Genomic DNA, 16,266 nt, shown 5'->3' on the forward strand with positions numbered 1-16,266 from the left:
GCACGTCTCGTGCTTCACTCTGCTCTACACAGTCAACACCGCATTTAACCTCTAAATGACATTGAGCACACCTCCACACACACACACAGGTGCACTCTTTTATACACCGGTGTGTACTTCACACACAAGAGGAAATTTAAACTTCGGAGCTCCTTTTTTAATATGGAGGAAAACAGAGAAAGTGAGAACATGTATACGTACAAAAAATTTATATAAAAGTTAATTTTTATCATCTTATCTAATATCATTTACAACTAAAACATCTACAAGACTTACAATACACACACACACACACACACACACATCTATATCTATATATACAGTATATATATATATATATATATATATATATATATGTTTCTTTTTTAATTTTTAAATTTGTGATTGTCAACTTCCTCCCAAACTGCATCACAAAGACAAACTCAGGACCAGTCTCTGTACAATGAATACTCACTTCTTCTTTACTGTGATTTTTTTCAATTTGAAAACACTTCATTTAATTGTATTATTAAGTGTTCTGGGTTTAAAAATATTGCTCTAAACTTATATTCACCCTTAATAAAGTGATATAATGAGATAGAACGGAGCACAGGTTCAAGCACAAACAACTATCCCTGAACCTGCAGGGAATCACTGGTTTCCCCAAAGACACTTTACCAGGCTTTCCAACCTGAGACTTGACCTTGGTCATCAAACTGACATCTGAAAGGGTCGCCCCTTTACTCGTTTAACTACACGGCCAGAATTATTGTACAGCTGTCTTGCCTGGCACTTTTTTCATCATGGAAAATGAGCACTGTAAAAGACTAAAGTAAATGTGATGAAAACAAGCAGCTTGAACACAGTGTCAAGATTTAAAACACAAATAATCTTGACTTCTGTCTCTCCACACATGTCCTGCATGCTGCCTCACTGTTTCCCTCCTTTCTTTCCTCTATCCCATCTTCTTTCCGCCATCTCCCTCTCCTCTGAGCCCTCCTTCTCTCAACATGTCCCTCTCACTTCAAATTTGCTTGTGTACTCACTCTTTCCCCAGCTAACCCTGATTTCCTCTCTCCTCCTCCATCACTTCCAAACAAATTCACTCCCACCCTCTCTCTCCTGTCCCCCTTGTCACTCCCCTGTTCCCCTTTCCCTCTCTCCCTCTCTCCCCCACACACACACAGACACACCTCTCTCTCTCTCTCCCTCTCTTGTCTCTCCAAACTCGCTCAAGCACAACTAAGCCGGGGGTTTGAGTCCCAATGAGAGCGGTTAGGGCAATCAGTGCTTTTCACACCCTCTGATGTTCTTAAAAGGTGGAGGGATCAGACGCCCCTGCTGTACTGCCGCACTTCACTGACACACACCACACACACATACGCACACAGAAACCAACTCACATGCTCATACACAAATTATTGCACACACATGCACACACTCCCAAAATGGTCAAACACACTCACAAATCCACACCCGCATCCGCACATACACACGCATGCTTCCATATACACACACCCACACAGATATTCACTGGGATATCCCCCCCGCTATAATGATCTGGTTATTAAAGTTACTAAACTGACAGAAGAGAGAGACACACAGTGTCGCTACGCACCAGCGCAGAAACACAACCGAATTTGCAACAGATTTTCTAAACTGTCGGGAAATTTGTTTCAGAGTTTGGTTTTACTAATTATAATTAACCTTCACATTAGAGAACAAACAAAACTTATGTCATTTAATGCTGCCTAAAACAATAATTAGCTGGCTGTATGCCTTTGCAGCACTTTGCAGCAAAGCAAATCAAAAAGAAGATGATGGGTTGTCGAAAAAGGATAAGAATGATGACAAGACTGGATCTCTTTTTTTTTACAGACAAAATAATTGGAAGAGGTAGGTCTCATAGTGATTTAACTTTGTATAGAAATGTTTGGAAATAAACTACTGTTGCCATTTCTTTTCTCCTGTCATGTCTATTCCTGAACACGGCCATTTCCACGTTTACTGAAGAACACTTGATGGGACTTTCAGTGTTTGCTGTTTTGTCTTTTACTGATAATGCGTTTCCTGGGAAATGTGAGATCGTCACAACACTTTGGTTTTTGTTTAAAAAAAAAAAAAAGAGTGAATGGGCCAATCTTTTAATGTAAAAAGTTTCAATTGAGTCGTAAGAATCAAAGGATTTAAGTGGCATTGTCACGTAAAGTATGGTTTGCTTTACAAGCACAGACTTGATATAATGCTTCCCAAATCCTGCTCAAAACAAAATATAACATTATCTACCTAACAATGCCTTCAGACAGAACAAATGCATACAAAAGGAAGCGTGCATGCATGTGTGTGTCTTTCACAAGCCAGGTTTCAAGTTAAAACGCTTAGAAATAGTCCTTGCTGGTGTATCATTCAGGTCTGTGGGATCAGGTGTGCATGATGGTGTGATATAGAATGCAGTTAGGAAACTGAATGTACAGCTCCACGCTCCCCCGTAATGCGGCAAAGAGCAGTGACGCTATCAATTTACACCGTAACGGACAACACAGTCACTTTGCACCAAAGTGAAAGACACCAACACACACACTCACATACACACAGAGAGCACGGGCACAAAGTTCAGGGGGATTAATTCACTGCATCATGTCATCAATCCTACCTTACCCCCTACTGTCAGAAAGGAAGGAAACATTTGTAAAAAAGAGAAAACTCAAGCACAGTGCCCTTAATACTGAGCTAATATCTCTATCTTCTCTCCACTCCTTCTCTCGTTGCTTCCCCTCTCTTTCCTCCTTTTATTTTTACTCACTTTTCCCCTCTTTTTCCTCTCTTCTACTTTCCTATCCTCTCTTCATCAATCTCTCTCTTCCTGCAGCCTCAGCCAGCCCGCCTTGATGAGCGGAGGCTCTTAGTCACATTGAGGTCAGTCACTCACACACACACACACACACACACACACACACACACACACATACATACACACACCAGCTGCATACACAGGGAAGGGGTCATCCTGGCAGGGTTACGCTGCACAAAGTCAGCTTCCCATAATGTGGCTGCTGTCGCCTGCATCACACCCTCATGATCCAATTAGGAGCCCCGATTCCTCCAATCAGCTGCTGTGGCAACCAACGGGTAGACGGGCGAGCAGAGGCAGGCAGGCAGCGCCAATCTCGTAAGTGCTTTTAAGGGATTAGAAGGTGGGTGGAAAGTAGGGAGGGAGGGGGAACACCTCTCTTTCTCTCTCATCCTTGGGGCTCTGGTTTTGTCGCTCAGACCGGAGCACCACAATGCGTCTTAATTGGCCTCACAAATTACCGCTGAACTTCTAAATACAAGTAGAAGAAGTGGGGGAGGAACGACAAAGGAAAAGTCAGACATTGGTCACACAAAAGCTCAAACGAGGGGATGGAGGGATGATTAAGTATTTACTGTAGTACTCAAGGGAAGCAGCAGTGCCTTTTGGCCTTCTATGATCTCTTTAGTTTTAAGGACGTCTGCAGGATTGGTCAGTAAGGTGTATTCAATAAATATGTCAAGGTACTGCTTCTGCAAAGTGCTAAGAATAATTTTAAGGGGTATTTAGCTTCATGCAGTGAGTACACATGGTAATGTGTGCATGTGCATGCTTTTGCAGATCTACTTGTGTAATCCATTAGCTTTTAGAGAGAAAGAAAGAGAGTGGGGACAAGAAACCGAGAGAGAGAGAGATCTTGATAACGTTCAGAAACCTGGCTGTAGTGAGAACCCATTATCAGAGCTGCTAAAGGGCAGAGAACACAGGAAACCACAAACACTGTAAATTACAGATAAACTATCAACAGTGTATCTACTTTTTGCTTATAATAGCACTCACTACTCAGACACACACATGTGCACACACACATGTCCAGACAAAATACAAAAAACACACACATAGATCTTTAAAGATGCACATATGAGCACCAACATGCACTTGTTGTAACAGGCAAACAAGCACACACGAAGACATACACACTCCACCTTTAGCCTGGCCTCATGCTGTTATCCGTGCAACCAGTCAAAGTGTTAAATAGGCAGAAACTTTATCTTCAATAAACCATTTAGTGAAGGCCAATATTTAGAAGAGAGGAATGGATGTTTTTTTTTATGGCTTTTAGTAGCCATTATCCACAGATCTCACACACACACACAAGAGTTGGGGGCATGTGTTGGAGGTAAAAATGTGTGGTACAATATCTTTAGTCAACATTTAATATCTATAATTCTGATACAGAGAAAATACCACCAGGCTCAGGCTTTTAGTGAGGTGGTCTTATCTTCTGTATGTCAAGCGCACACACACCCACACACACACACTAAAACAAACAGGTAGGATAAGCAGATAATGAGGTACTGATAATTTACATCACAGCTGATAATATACTCAGTGTTTTTTATGTAATCTATGACCTCTGTTGAGATTTGTAGACAGCCAAATACAACTTCACCCACAGCACCCAAACCATTCACCCCTCCTGAGCCCTGAGTTACGGTGGCCTGCAGTTGATTCACTTAATCAAGTCAAGTTTCATAATGCAGTGAGGTAAGCTGTCCAATTACAGCAGAAATCCAACAGAAATGTCAAGTAGGTGTCATATATTGCCGTGGCAAATTCAGTTAAACAAGCACTGTTTCTCCTTTGGCTGTATTTGGCTTGAAGACGAGTGTTTTAGCCTTCACAGCCGAAAGGTCTTGTTACATGGTTGCATGAAAATTTCTCTGTTTTAATGACTACATGCTGGACAGTAAGCTCCCCAATGTGTGTAATATTTGGCATGGTTTATTGTCAAATCTGAATCTGAATCTGAATCTGAATATTCTACCCATTAATATGTTTATACAAGTGTATAATCGCTATAAAATAAAATTCATTGGTTTTCGTAGCCTTATAATTATACTTTTATATATATATAGCAAGGGCCTTGCTTTAGAGAGGTCGCCATCTTGCGCCGCCATGTATGTAAGGCAGCCCGAGCGGACAATCCAGCCAGCCAGAGAACGCGTTTCGCGTGTATAAATGAACCAACGAAGACAGCGGAAGGAAGGAAGAAGGACGAAACAGCAAAGAGTGTTAGTAGTTCGTCGATAGAGAGTAGTGAAAAGTTTTTTTTAGTTATAAAGTTTGTGAATGGACCACACTTACCACGCAACAGGAGAGAATGAACCCAAACCGTCATCTGCAAGGAAAAGAAGATGCAACTTCACTCCTTGTGATGCACTCTCTGCGGCGCTTTTCCTCCTGATGATATATCTCCCCAACGGATTCTGTGCAGCAAAATGGGAGCGGAGGATTCAGCCTCTCTTCTCGCCCGCTCAGCATCCAAGTTCCTCATCTGTATGCTCTGGCTCAAACAGGTATGGCTCTGGGTCTGTGTCCGCTACAAGAAACTCTTCAAAATCGCGTTCAAAGTCGTCCATTGCAGCTACTATAGTCCGGAGATATTGCTAGGCTAAATAAACAGCTGAGCTCTGTTTACCGGCTACGCTGTCAGTCAGTGTGCAGGTTGGAGATTGGTGGAGCAGAGAGGGGAGGGGGTACCCGCTTGGTACTGTAAACGAGTATGTGTGTATGAACTGTGTGTGTTACGCTAGAAGAGTCAGAGTTTGGGACGGAGTCTTTTAGCCCCTGGAGTGTTACCAGAGTTTTTGGAGTGCTCAAATAAACTGGCCTTTTTCCCGAACGCTACTCTGGTCTCCTGCTCGTGAGGGATTCATTACAATATCTTAACATGGTTTAGATTTCTAAATAAACATTTACCTCATCGCTAAATAGACCTACTCCTGAAAAACTTGTGTCTGCGCAAGGCTTTTTGTCCCTACGAGGCCACCGTCATTTACCCGACGGGAGGGGTGAGCGAGTGAGCTCTGCAATCTAGAATATGACCACTGATGTCACTGTTTTCAACCCATTTTACACGCTGGCCCTTTAATCTGCAACACTTTTCAACATTATTTTTTATAAAAAGAGCAATTGCTCTTCCACCTTCTTTGCATATATATTGCAGCGTGCCTTCCCTGGTGTTGCTATGTGTTATACTCTTTGCACTTACACAATGGATGTTGCTCAGAAGTAAAGCAAGTCATCCACTAATTGGAAGATCAGTGGTTCAATCCCCAACTCTTCCAGTCAGTATGTGAAAGTTTCCTTGGGCAAGATACTGAAGCACAAATTGCTTGCGATGGCTGTTCCATCGGTGTGTGAGTGTGTATGAATGGTTACTGAGCAGCGGGTGGCACCTTGTATGGTAGCCTCGGCCACCAGTATGTGAATGGGTGAATGTGACATGTAGGGCTCTAGTTTCCCGGCGTGGCGCAGGGTGGCGAACCCCACGCAGAGCTAGTTTCAAGCAGTGCAACCCGAGGCGCACTCAGTTTGGTAGTTTGGCAGACCAAGGTGCACTGAGATGGGTGTGGCGGCGCAGCAGGGGGGAGGTGTCGACAGATCCAGCTTGGCGCAGTGACAGTTTCGTGCCAAACCCTCGCCGAAGGTGCGCTAAAAGCTCGCCAGCTGAAACCAGGTCTACTGTCAGCGCAGGCGGAGCACAGCCGGTGTAAGCCAAAGTTTGGCTGACCAGCGGACAGTGCGCACACGTCACCAAAACCTCACAGGCAGGTTTCCAGAATATCAGGCACATTAACAATGCAATAAATAGCCACAAAACCACTATTCAATGCAACTATCTGCAATCACAGCTGCAAATGAGTTCACATCCCTCTCAGCCAACCACAAATAGCCACAGCATCAGATAGGGAGTATATATTCAGCATCTGTCATCTTAGAAAAGTCAAAAGAAAAGAAACAGAGTGAGACTGCGAGAGAGAAAGAGAGAGAGCGCACGAGAGAAATGCAACATTGATTTACAATTGTGGTGACCTCCCCCCAGGCTACCTTTGCATCATCAGCCCGTGGAGGTCTGCTCGCAGTTCCATATATTCGGACACTGCGAGCTTGGACCTCCCGGACCAAAACATCAGTTTCCTCCTGGGAGAAGTTTGGCCATCTGACGCTGCTGCTCTCTTCTGCCATGGCGAACTGAGTAAACTCTCATTACGCCTTCGCGCGGCGCATTTAAGGGCGAGGAGAGGGGCTCATTTGATTGGTGTGATGTGTGTAAAACCCACTCTACGCCTTCTCTCCTCCCTCTTTCTGACTTGCGCAGGTAGGAGGAACAGAGGTGGGAAAGAGGAGTAGCTGCGCCAGGCGCACGGTGTGTCAAACTTGCAAAATCCGCCTGGCCACACCCAGTTGGCGAAGCGCAGGTGCGCTGCACCCCCGCCTCGCCCGGTCTGTGAAACTAGAGCCCGTAGTGTAAAAGCACCTTGTGTGGTGGAAAGAGCCACCACACAAGTGCAGTCTATTTACCACTGACCTCCAAAACACTAGTTGGCAGTGTGGTTTCTAGGCCACTGGGTTATGTTTCTGCAGAGTTCAGTAAAGTTTGATTGATTCAACAAACACACCTAAAATAAACATAAAATACATTTAAAAAGGTGCAAAATTCAGCTCATAAGATTCAGGAACAAATCAACTGTCTTTTGCTACACATGACTTCCCCCAAAATACAATATACTGACGTTATTTTCACAAGCCTACAACATTTTAGATTGCATAAATTAGCCTAGAGGCTAGCAGAGTTTTTCTAACAGTAAGAAACGTCCGTGTTGCATACGTCTGATGTATGAATTTTCTGCATTCTCAGTGAATAACTGTTTTAGTAGTTTATAAACTATAATCTCATCACATCTCTTGCCCACATCCATGCACAGTCTTACTCTCCTCTGCTTTTCTTGCAGTTCTCCTACTCATACAACTGAAGTTACTCATATTGGGTTGTGATGTTTAACAACTGCAGGAAATTCTGCTGCCTTATGTCCAACACACAGCTCACCAGAGCAGCCCCAGTCTGTGTATGCTCCATCTGTGGTATGACAGCCTTCACTGTTGATAGACTATTATTCATTAGAGTCAGCAAACATTTAAAAGTATGGCTATACGACATGACACCACTCGAATGAAGTAGTCTATTAGTATCTGTAACTTTAAGGGTACTGGTACTGGACTTTAAAAAAAATAAACACATAATCAGGCCCTCCTCTTTAGCAGGTTTTACCACATGCAAACCCTGAAACCAGTGACTTACATTATCCCCCCTCTGCTAAAATACAATTAATAACTAACACATTCGTAATGTATTCATTCACTGGCAATGGTTAGAAAGTAACCTGCATAATACTGTATCAGTACTGACCGCCTGATATCCAACTTTTATTTATTTAGTTTTTAAGGTCAACATTGTTGGTCTGTGTGTGTGTGTGTGTGTGTGTGTGTGTGTGTGTGTGTGTTACCCACCACTGTACAAGTTTTATCTTTCTCCTAAGCATTTTGCTTGAGGCATCAGGACCTCAATTAAAGAGAACTGCTTGTAGCAGTCATGAGCTTGACACACACACACACACACACACACGGTTCCTCTAAAGTATGAATATTTCACAATATCTAAGTCCTTTTACCTTGGAATGACCTGATTGTCCCACGGTGTGTATGTGTGTGTGTGTCACTTCATTTCCATAGAGGTATGTGGAAGTGCATTCAATCTACTGCTCGAGCAAAGACGTGGACACTAATACAGACACAGAGGACTCGGTCCAATGACACAGAATATTCAAAACATTAATGCCCTTTGTTAGTTTTTATATCTCTGTGGTTTAGTGATGTAGCTGGGGTCTTATATTTTCCACATTGTGGGATAAAATATAGCTTATGACCTCAATCACACCAAATTTCCTTCTGAACCAGCCATGCTTCATTTAACTACTTGTATTCCATAAATAATATTCGATTTAAAAAATATATATATTTTTGATGTAAAGGGCTTCATATATATCACACTTTTCTTCAGAGATTTCTCTTTCTGATATACAATAAAAAAGACAGTCTTCAAACGTGCATTGCATCAATTAATATTTATCATAATTATCTTATACTGAATTTTACTTTACATTCCACTGGGTTGAATTCATTGCACGGTTTAGTGAATTGCTTTATGGCAGATAACAAGAGGGCACTATTGTTCTAGCACCATCAGCACTGAAGCGTTCAGAATAAAAAAAAAAACAAAGAAATAAAACCAACTATCTTAATTCAACTCCAATCAATGACCATCATCAAACGGTGCATGTGTGTCTTTGCAAACTCACTACTTTTGTTTTGTTTTCCAAGAGCGGCTAAATCATAGGTGTTTTATACAGCTGTCACCTACTTTAATAGCTACAGTGAGTAAGTTCGCACACAAACCGCACGAACGCACACACAGGTAAAATGAGAGCAATAGGGGAATTGCTTTTTCTCGCTCTTTCTGTCTCTCTTTCTCCGTGGCCATTAAGAGGCCCAGTTAAAAGTGTCTCGGTAAAAAATGCTACACACATTCTGTGTGCATTAATCACATGCGGCAGCCTCTCTCTTAATTCTCAGCCCTGCATCAATTACCAGGCTTTTTAAACAAATTCCCCTCATCCAGGTGAGTCGTGGCACACGTTAAAGAGCCAGTAAAGGAACATACAGGGAGGAAGGCAGTCAGTGCGTTAGAGCAAGAACTGCTGTGTCTAGGACAGATGATTTTCTATAAAGAAGGAAAATCCTACAAAGCGAGGGTATTGTGACTGGTTTTCACTTCTTCTACTGGGATGTTTTATTTCCGGTTTGTTATTAAGATGTTGGGGTAAGAGTTAAGGTCACATTGGTGGTGCAAACAGTTAGTCCACAGGAATAAAAATATTACTAATAAAGCCCTTAACACCACCCAAATCCACTGCCCCCACATGGGATGACAGGGAGGAGAGAGGAATGAGGTGAATCCCAGGGACTAAAATGTCCCTCACCGCATGTTGCTTGCTGTTTTTAAAAAGAATAAAGAAGGAAAGGGACACTGCCTTGACAGACTCATTCTTTTCTGTTTTACCCAAATTGTCTTTTTAAATGCTTCCTTTTATTCCCCTTCTCCCTCACTACACTGTCCTCTACACCCTCTTCTTCCTCTACGTCCTCTCCCGCTCTCTCTCTTTACCCTGTGCTTGCCAAACACCTCTCTCTTGTGTTCACATGAAAGACAATTAGACCCAGCGACATCAAACCCTGCAATGACAGTTAGTGTCCACATACACGGAGGCACAATCCACATCTCCTCTGCTAGACAGCTCTCTACTCTCTCCTAGAGAGGAAGGAGAACCCACAGAGAGAAGAGGAGATTTGTGCATCTCTATAAACAATTTATGTAAATTAAACCTTAAACCTTCATCTTAAAGTCCAGCCCCAAGTAAAGGCTGAGCCCCTTTTACTTGCTGGTGTGGCTACTACCTTGGCAGTATACCCCCAACAATCCCAACCACTGGTGAATTCTTTCCCTAATCTCTCTTAGCTTTTCTTAGTGTCATAAATGAACAACACTCACAAAATAACAAGAAAGTCGGGATTTTTACACTTATTTTTCTTACTGAACAGAAAAATATAACCCTAAGCCTTCTGAATACTGACACACTGACACGGGGAGAACATGCAAACTCCGCACAGAAGGGCTCCCCCCCACCCGGGATTGAACCAGGAACCCTCCTGCTGTGAGGCAACGGTGCTAACCACTGCTCCACCGTGCCGCCCATCACCAACTCTAAGTTGGTCAAAATAAATTCAATAATTTTTATTAATTCACTGAATTAGATGTGAAAATAAGCGGTTTTCCCCTGACATCACTCTTTCTGCTGTTGCCACCATTTACAGTCCTGTAACATTATCCCCACCCCACCCCACTCATTATCTCTGTCTGTCAGCTGAACTGCCTGTTCCACCAGACCAGAGACTGACCTTTGGTGGCGTGTGATGTGCACTACATAAATGAACAGAAGGGGGGCTGTATTTTTGACGGTACCCTGGTATACCCTAATACCCTATTACCACCCAAGCCTAGTGGATACATGTTTTAAAAAAAAATATGCAGGTCTCGTTCAGACTTCTGGTCTGGTTGCAATTGACAATGTGAAGCCAATCAATCCTTGAATCTAAGTTATAAAACCTGTTAGAGCCCACCTGGTTGAGGGGAGGACCAGCTTGAGCTAGTTTTAATCCACTTGGCATCACGCACCAAAATATAAATGTTTAAACTTTTGTCAATATGGACATGCTACACATCCTTAGCTTGATTAGAATTTTCACAATTCAGTCATTCAGTTCACTTCATGGAAACCAAAGTATAATTCAGTCAAATTTACCAACATGGTAAACAAGAGAAACGATAAAAAAGTGGTCACTCCCTACCTCTGATGGGGTCACAAAGTCCAAGTCCAAGCCTGTAGGGTACAGATCAAAAAAATTGATTAATTGTTTTTCATAAACAATTTTTTCAAGTTGTAGATATTGTTTTAAGAGTTTATTGTTTGTGTTTCAGTGTGCCAGGTGCCATAAATGCACAAGCGCTGTCATTAAATAGCCTAATTTTTATACAACATTCATACTGCTTCAGATAAACAATTTAATAGTATTTCTTATCTTTGCTGAGTTTTGTGTGAGAGGAATTAAAGGCCTGTCCCATGTGCACTCTCAGTGTTTCCCACACATTTATTTATTTGTGGCGGGTTGTCACAATCAAAACATTTGGTGCCACTTTTAGATTTTCTATTTCTGTAGCTAGACCGTTAATTTCGGTGCCCTATTGGAATATATATATTATTCAGTTATTATTCGTTCCAAAGATGGAGGGCATGGGCAGACCAGCAGAATGGCAGGTCCAGTGAAAGTGAATCATAACCTCCAGTGCGCTGGGTCTAAAGTCAGCTTTCACTCACAAACAGCTGCTTCTCTCGTGACCAGCTCTGATCAGATGGATTGATCAACTGTCTACCCCGCAACTCAAAAGTCCACAAACTGCTGCTGACGGAAAAAAAAGGTTCAACTGTGATGCTTTCACAGACCCGCAAAAACCTTTGTATTTAGAAAGGGGATACAGATTGATACAAGGACATATAAGCCCCCCCCCCAAAAAAAAACGTTACGCTGCTGACCACTCGTGTTTTGAGCATAGCCGATGGTGTAGGTAGTGATACAGAGAGCAAAGGCAGCAGACTGAATGGCTGTTGCACCTTTACTTCTGCTGTGTGATGGGTTGTTAGATCTATCCATAGAGAGAAAATTGTTATCAACATAAGTTTTCTCGCAATCCCCCATATTGTTTTGTCATCCAGCCTCAATCTTTGCTGGTGCTTTCAACAGGTGGTGACTGCTGCCCCAACGTCTCTGGTTCGAGTCCGGTTGAGGACCCTTTTTCACATTGTGTCTTCCCATCATCCCTCTCTCCTCTGACATCCCATCATCTTTCCAATATGTCTCTAATAAAGGTATAAAAATGACAAATAATACTTTTAAAAAGTATCCATTTAAAAAATTCTATATTAATAAAATGAGTGATTAAGTTAGTGAATGAATGAGCAAAGAGCTCACCTCTTACTGGAGTAATCAGGCTATTGATTAAGTCAGCTTTTCTCATAGAATTGACCATTTCTTATAGATTATCAATACTCAGGCCACTTAGGCCGTTTAGAGGTGACTGTGTAGCAAGAGCACTGTTGCTACTAATGAGCATGGAATTGAGTCACATTTAGTGGAAAGTACATCTGTGAGCGTGTGTGCTTCAAGTGCTGCAATCATGTATTTTGAGTAGATAAAAAGTGATCACGAATTGATTTGGGTAAATTCTTGTCTTGTTCTCACATTAATGGTGAGAGAAAATGAATGTTTATTTCTTTGTGATTACCATGCCAGAGCAGATTTGATAATTAATCAAATGTGACACTCAGAAAGACAGGGAGAAATAAAAAGGTTAGCGCGCGCGCGCACACACACACACACACACACACACACACACACACACACACACACAGCTGAGTGGTGGGAAGGGAAGGGAAACCCGAGCTGGACCAGGAGTGGGATAACAGGACTCCAGGAATAGTGGCAATCGATGGATGGATAGATGGGTAGATGGATGGATAGAGGGAGGGTGGAGGGTGGGTGGTGAGTGGGGAGAGTTGAAGGGAGAGATGAGTGGTCTCCTGGGTGGAGTGGTGATAGTCTTGCTGAGTGTCTGTGAGACCAAATCCTTTCCAAACTGAGGGGAGAAAGGTAGGAAGAGAGGAAGAACAGAAGAGAAAGGAGAGGAAAAGAGACAGGTAGGGGAGCTATGAGAGGAGAGGAGAGGTTTGGCTTTCAAAGTCCCTTTATTGAACCATTGCAGGGAGATACCAGATCACTGTCACATCTACAAACCAACAAAGCCTGTCATCCAAACACAGAAACGTGTTTCTCCGTTCAGAAATTTACAAGCAGCCTCCCTCAACAGCCAATATGTGAATGAAAACCTGCATATTGTCTACCATCTGATAATAAATATATTTCACCCTCGGTCAGGCCTTCAGCAGTCCCTCCAGAACTGACACCAGCTACACACACGCAGGAAAGGAGAAGAGCAAAACAGTGCTGTGATGATGAGGACAGAGATATAAACTGATTAAGGAAAGTGTGGAGGACTGTATAAAGAGAAGGCGTGGGAGGAGATGAGAGGTTAGAGTCCGGAGGAAAATAGAGTTGAAGAAAACTGCTTGAAAGTGTCAACCTCAACCTATTACCCAACAAAGCCCCCTAACTACTCAAAAACATTATTTAGGATTCCCTGCAGCATTTAGACATTTTTATGACGTACGGTAATATTGGGCTTACTAAACTTCAAAACAAGACAAGCTGTGGCACATCACTCAGCAAAGGCCACAGTTTCAAAGAGTAGGGCAATGGTTTGAACCCTCATCTAGTCACTACATTGACTGCAGTAATTAATCAGCAGTGCTTACCACCTCTGCTAAACAAGAAACCTTTTAATTTGTATCAAGTACCAGCAATTATGTAATAACTGAACTGCAACGATGTCTCTCAAAACAACTTATCACAATATATATTAGAGGTGGGACATAATATACATATGGGAATATATTTATCTATATATATTGATATTTTATTAAAACATGCAGGCGCTTTAACCAGATTCCCCTGCCAGTTTGACTTACCAGAGTCATTACTTCATGACTCCTCGTGATGGCATTCATCAAATGGATGAGTGTAAAGTGAACAGAAGTTAACTGACTTGCAGTGACGAAGAAACTGGGGACAGTGCAGACAGCAGAGGAAAACAAATCACAGAAGTACTGTCATCTATCAAGTTGAAGGTCTGGGCCCACTTTGGGTTTTACATCACATGGGGCAAACAAATTCAATCAGGACTACGCTATATGCAAGGTAAGATTTTCAGTGACAGCCAGACTTGCTAAATTTTTCCATAAATGGAATTTTTTCCACTGATTTCTTTTAAACATCGCCACTTCCTTTTTTTTTTTATTTTTGTCTTTATTTGTTTGAATGCAGTAAGTATTCTGATACAGTTACAGTATCGTATCGCAAGTTACAACCGTAACAAATATCAGAGTGAAATCGTGTTGCTCCCCAAAATGTAAACATAAAACTTTGCCCACATTAGATGACGTCTTAAAAATTATACATAAAGGGTAAAGCTAAAAAGACGTGTGAAGAGATGACTAAAGAGGTTCTTGTACAGAACTCTAAAGCTCCCAAGTAAAGGTAGTTTCTTTTATAAGTTGCACAAACAACCAAAACCTCACACACACACACACACACACACACACACACACACATACACACACACACAGCTCAAGAATAGCTGTAAAAACAGGTATTGATGAGAAGGCCTAGTCAATGACCATCAGAGGAAAACAGAGACCGCCATTAGCCAGCCAGTCAATCGCTAAAGCATTCTGGGTAATTCTAGCACACACATACATCCAGACACAGGGATACACACATCGACAGCAAGAGGACACCTCTCAGGGGCATCTTAGCCACATACATACATACATACACAAAAACACACAAAAATTAACGCAGGTATGCAGTTATTCCATCACTTTGATCTCACTTATTTTATCATGCTCTGTTACTTCCAGCTTTCTATCTCCTCATTTTCCTCTTCATGCTTTCTATATCTGATTTACTCTACCTCTCCTTTTTACCTCTTTTTCACTCCCTCTAGTGTCTCTCTAACACCCATTGCCTCTCTCTGGGGTAAAGTGGCGGTTGGTTGTTCCTAGGGGGTCTTAACCAACTCTCATTAGTGCAGTGCGGTAGTTTGTGTGTGTGTGTATGTGTATGTGTTTGTGTGTGTGTGCACGAGTGGTGGGGATGATTGTGCATTAGCCTGCCAGTTAATCAATGGGAAAAACCACTGAGCCCAGGCCGCTGCTTCTGTTACTATCAGCACTATTTATAGGAAAACATACATGTCCACATGTGCAAAAAAATTCAAAAATAGCCATTAACTGTCACACACACTGTTGACACAGAGAGTTTGACTTATCCTTTAAATTCAAACACTCAAGATTTCAGTAAAACTATGACAGCAGGAGAGGGAAATGAAATATGTTTACATGGGACACATCATTAACTGGCATGCTGTATTCTTAGATTGAGCAGTACCATTCAACATGATGTGACGGACTAGGCAGTGGACAACAGCAGTCTCTCACATTTAATGACCGCGAGCAAAAGAAGCATTTTGACCAAAAGACCAAGGAGCATGTAAATAACTCGGGCCAGGCATTGGAATGTGAATCTTTCAAGGTATTGACTAAAAGAACCAAGTATCAAGTAGTAACAAAACTTCTCCATTCAAACTATACTTGCTCGGATCCTTGTTGTGCCCAATTATAGAAAAAAAAAGACTATTTCTGTGGTTTTGCTCGCAGCCAATGACTGCAAGCATTCTTCCATTTAATGTGTATGGCCCACTGCAGCAGCAGCTACAACCCACACAGTCTCTGATGTGGTGAAGTCAAGTGCGGCGTATTCGATGGAGCTGGAAGTTCCGCATGCTGAAATGTCACCCAACTGTTCAAAAGTATGGCCTTACCATACACTTATGGCATCTGGTGGCATTTTACACAATTGAATGATTCCATTCACATGATGGGGATCGACTGAAGCAGAAAAAGAAGGTATCAAATAAAGTACTCTACTGGTATCGGTATCACTTATTTTTTAAACAATGACCAGCCCTACAAAGAACTGAATCTTCTGCTTTATGGCCAGTATACACTGTGCGATTTTGAGCTGTCCCAGACGAAAGATGGCCATCATGGGAGAAACGTGGCGATATCTTTGGTCGTGGCTCT

General features: G+C 42.2%; 1 protein-coding gene across 1 annotated transcript in view; it reads right to left on the reverse strand.

Moving 5' to 3' along the window:
- esrrga (estrogen-related receptor gamma a) overlaps positions 1–16,266 on the reverse strand; it is a 186,719-nt gene that overhangs the window by 115,536 nt on the left and 54,917 nt on the right. Inside the window, exon 3 of the mRNA XM_033624368.2 lies at positions 11,300–11,331. The gene's annotated coding sequence lies outside the window, so the exon portion shown is untranslated. The remainder of the gene's footprint in view (positions 1–11,299; positions 11,332–16,266) is intronic.

Source organism: Epinephelus lanceolatus, chromosome 2, assembly GCF_041903045.1.
Source record: "Epinephelus lanceolatus isolate andai-2023 chromosome 2, ASM4190304v1, whole genome shotgun sequence".
NCBI classification, from domain to species: domain Eukaryota; kingdom Metazoa; phylum Chordata; class Actinopteri; order Perciformes; family Serranidae; genus Epinephelus; species Epinephelus lanceolatus.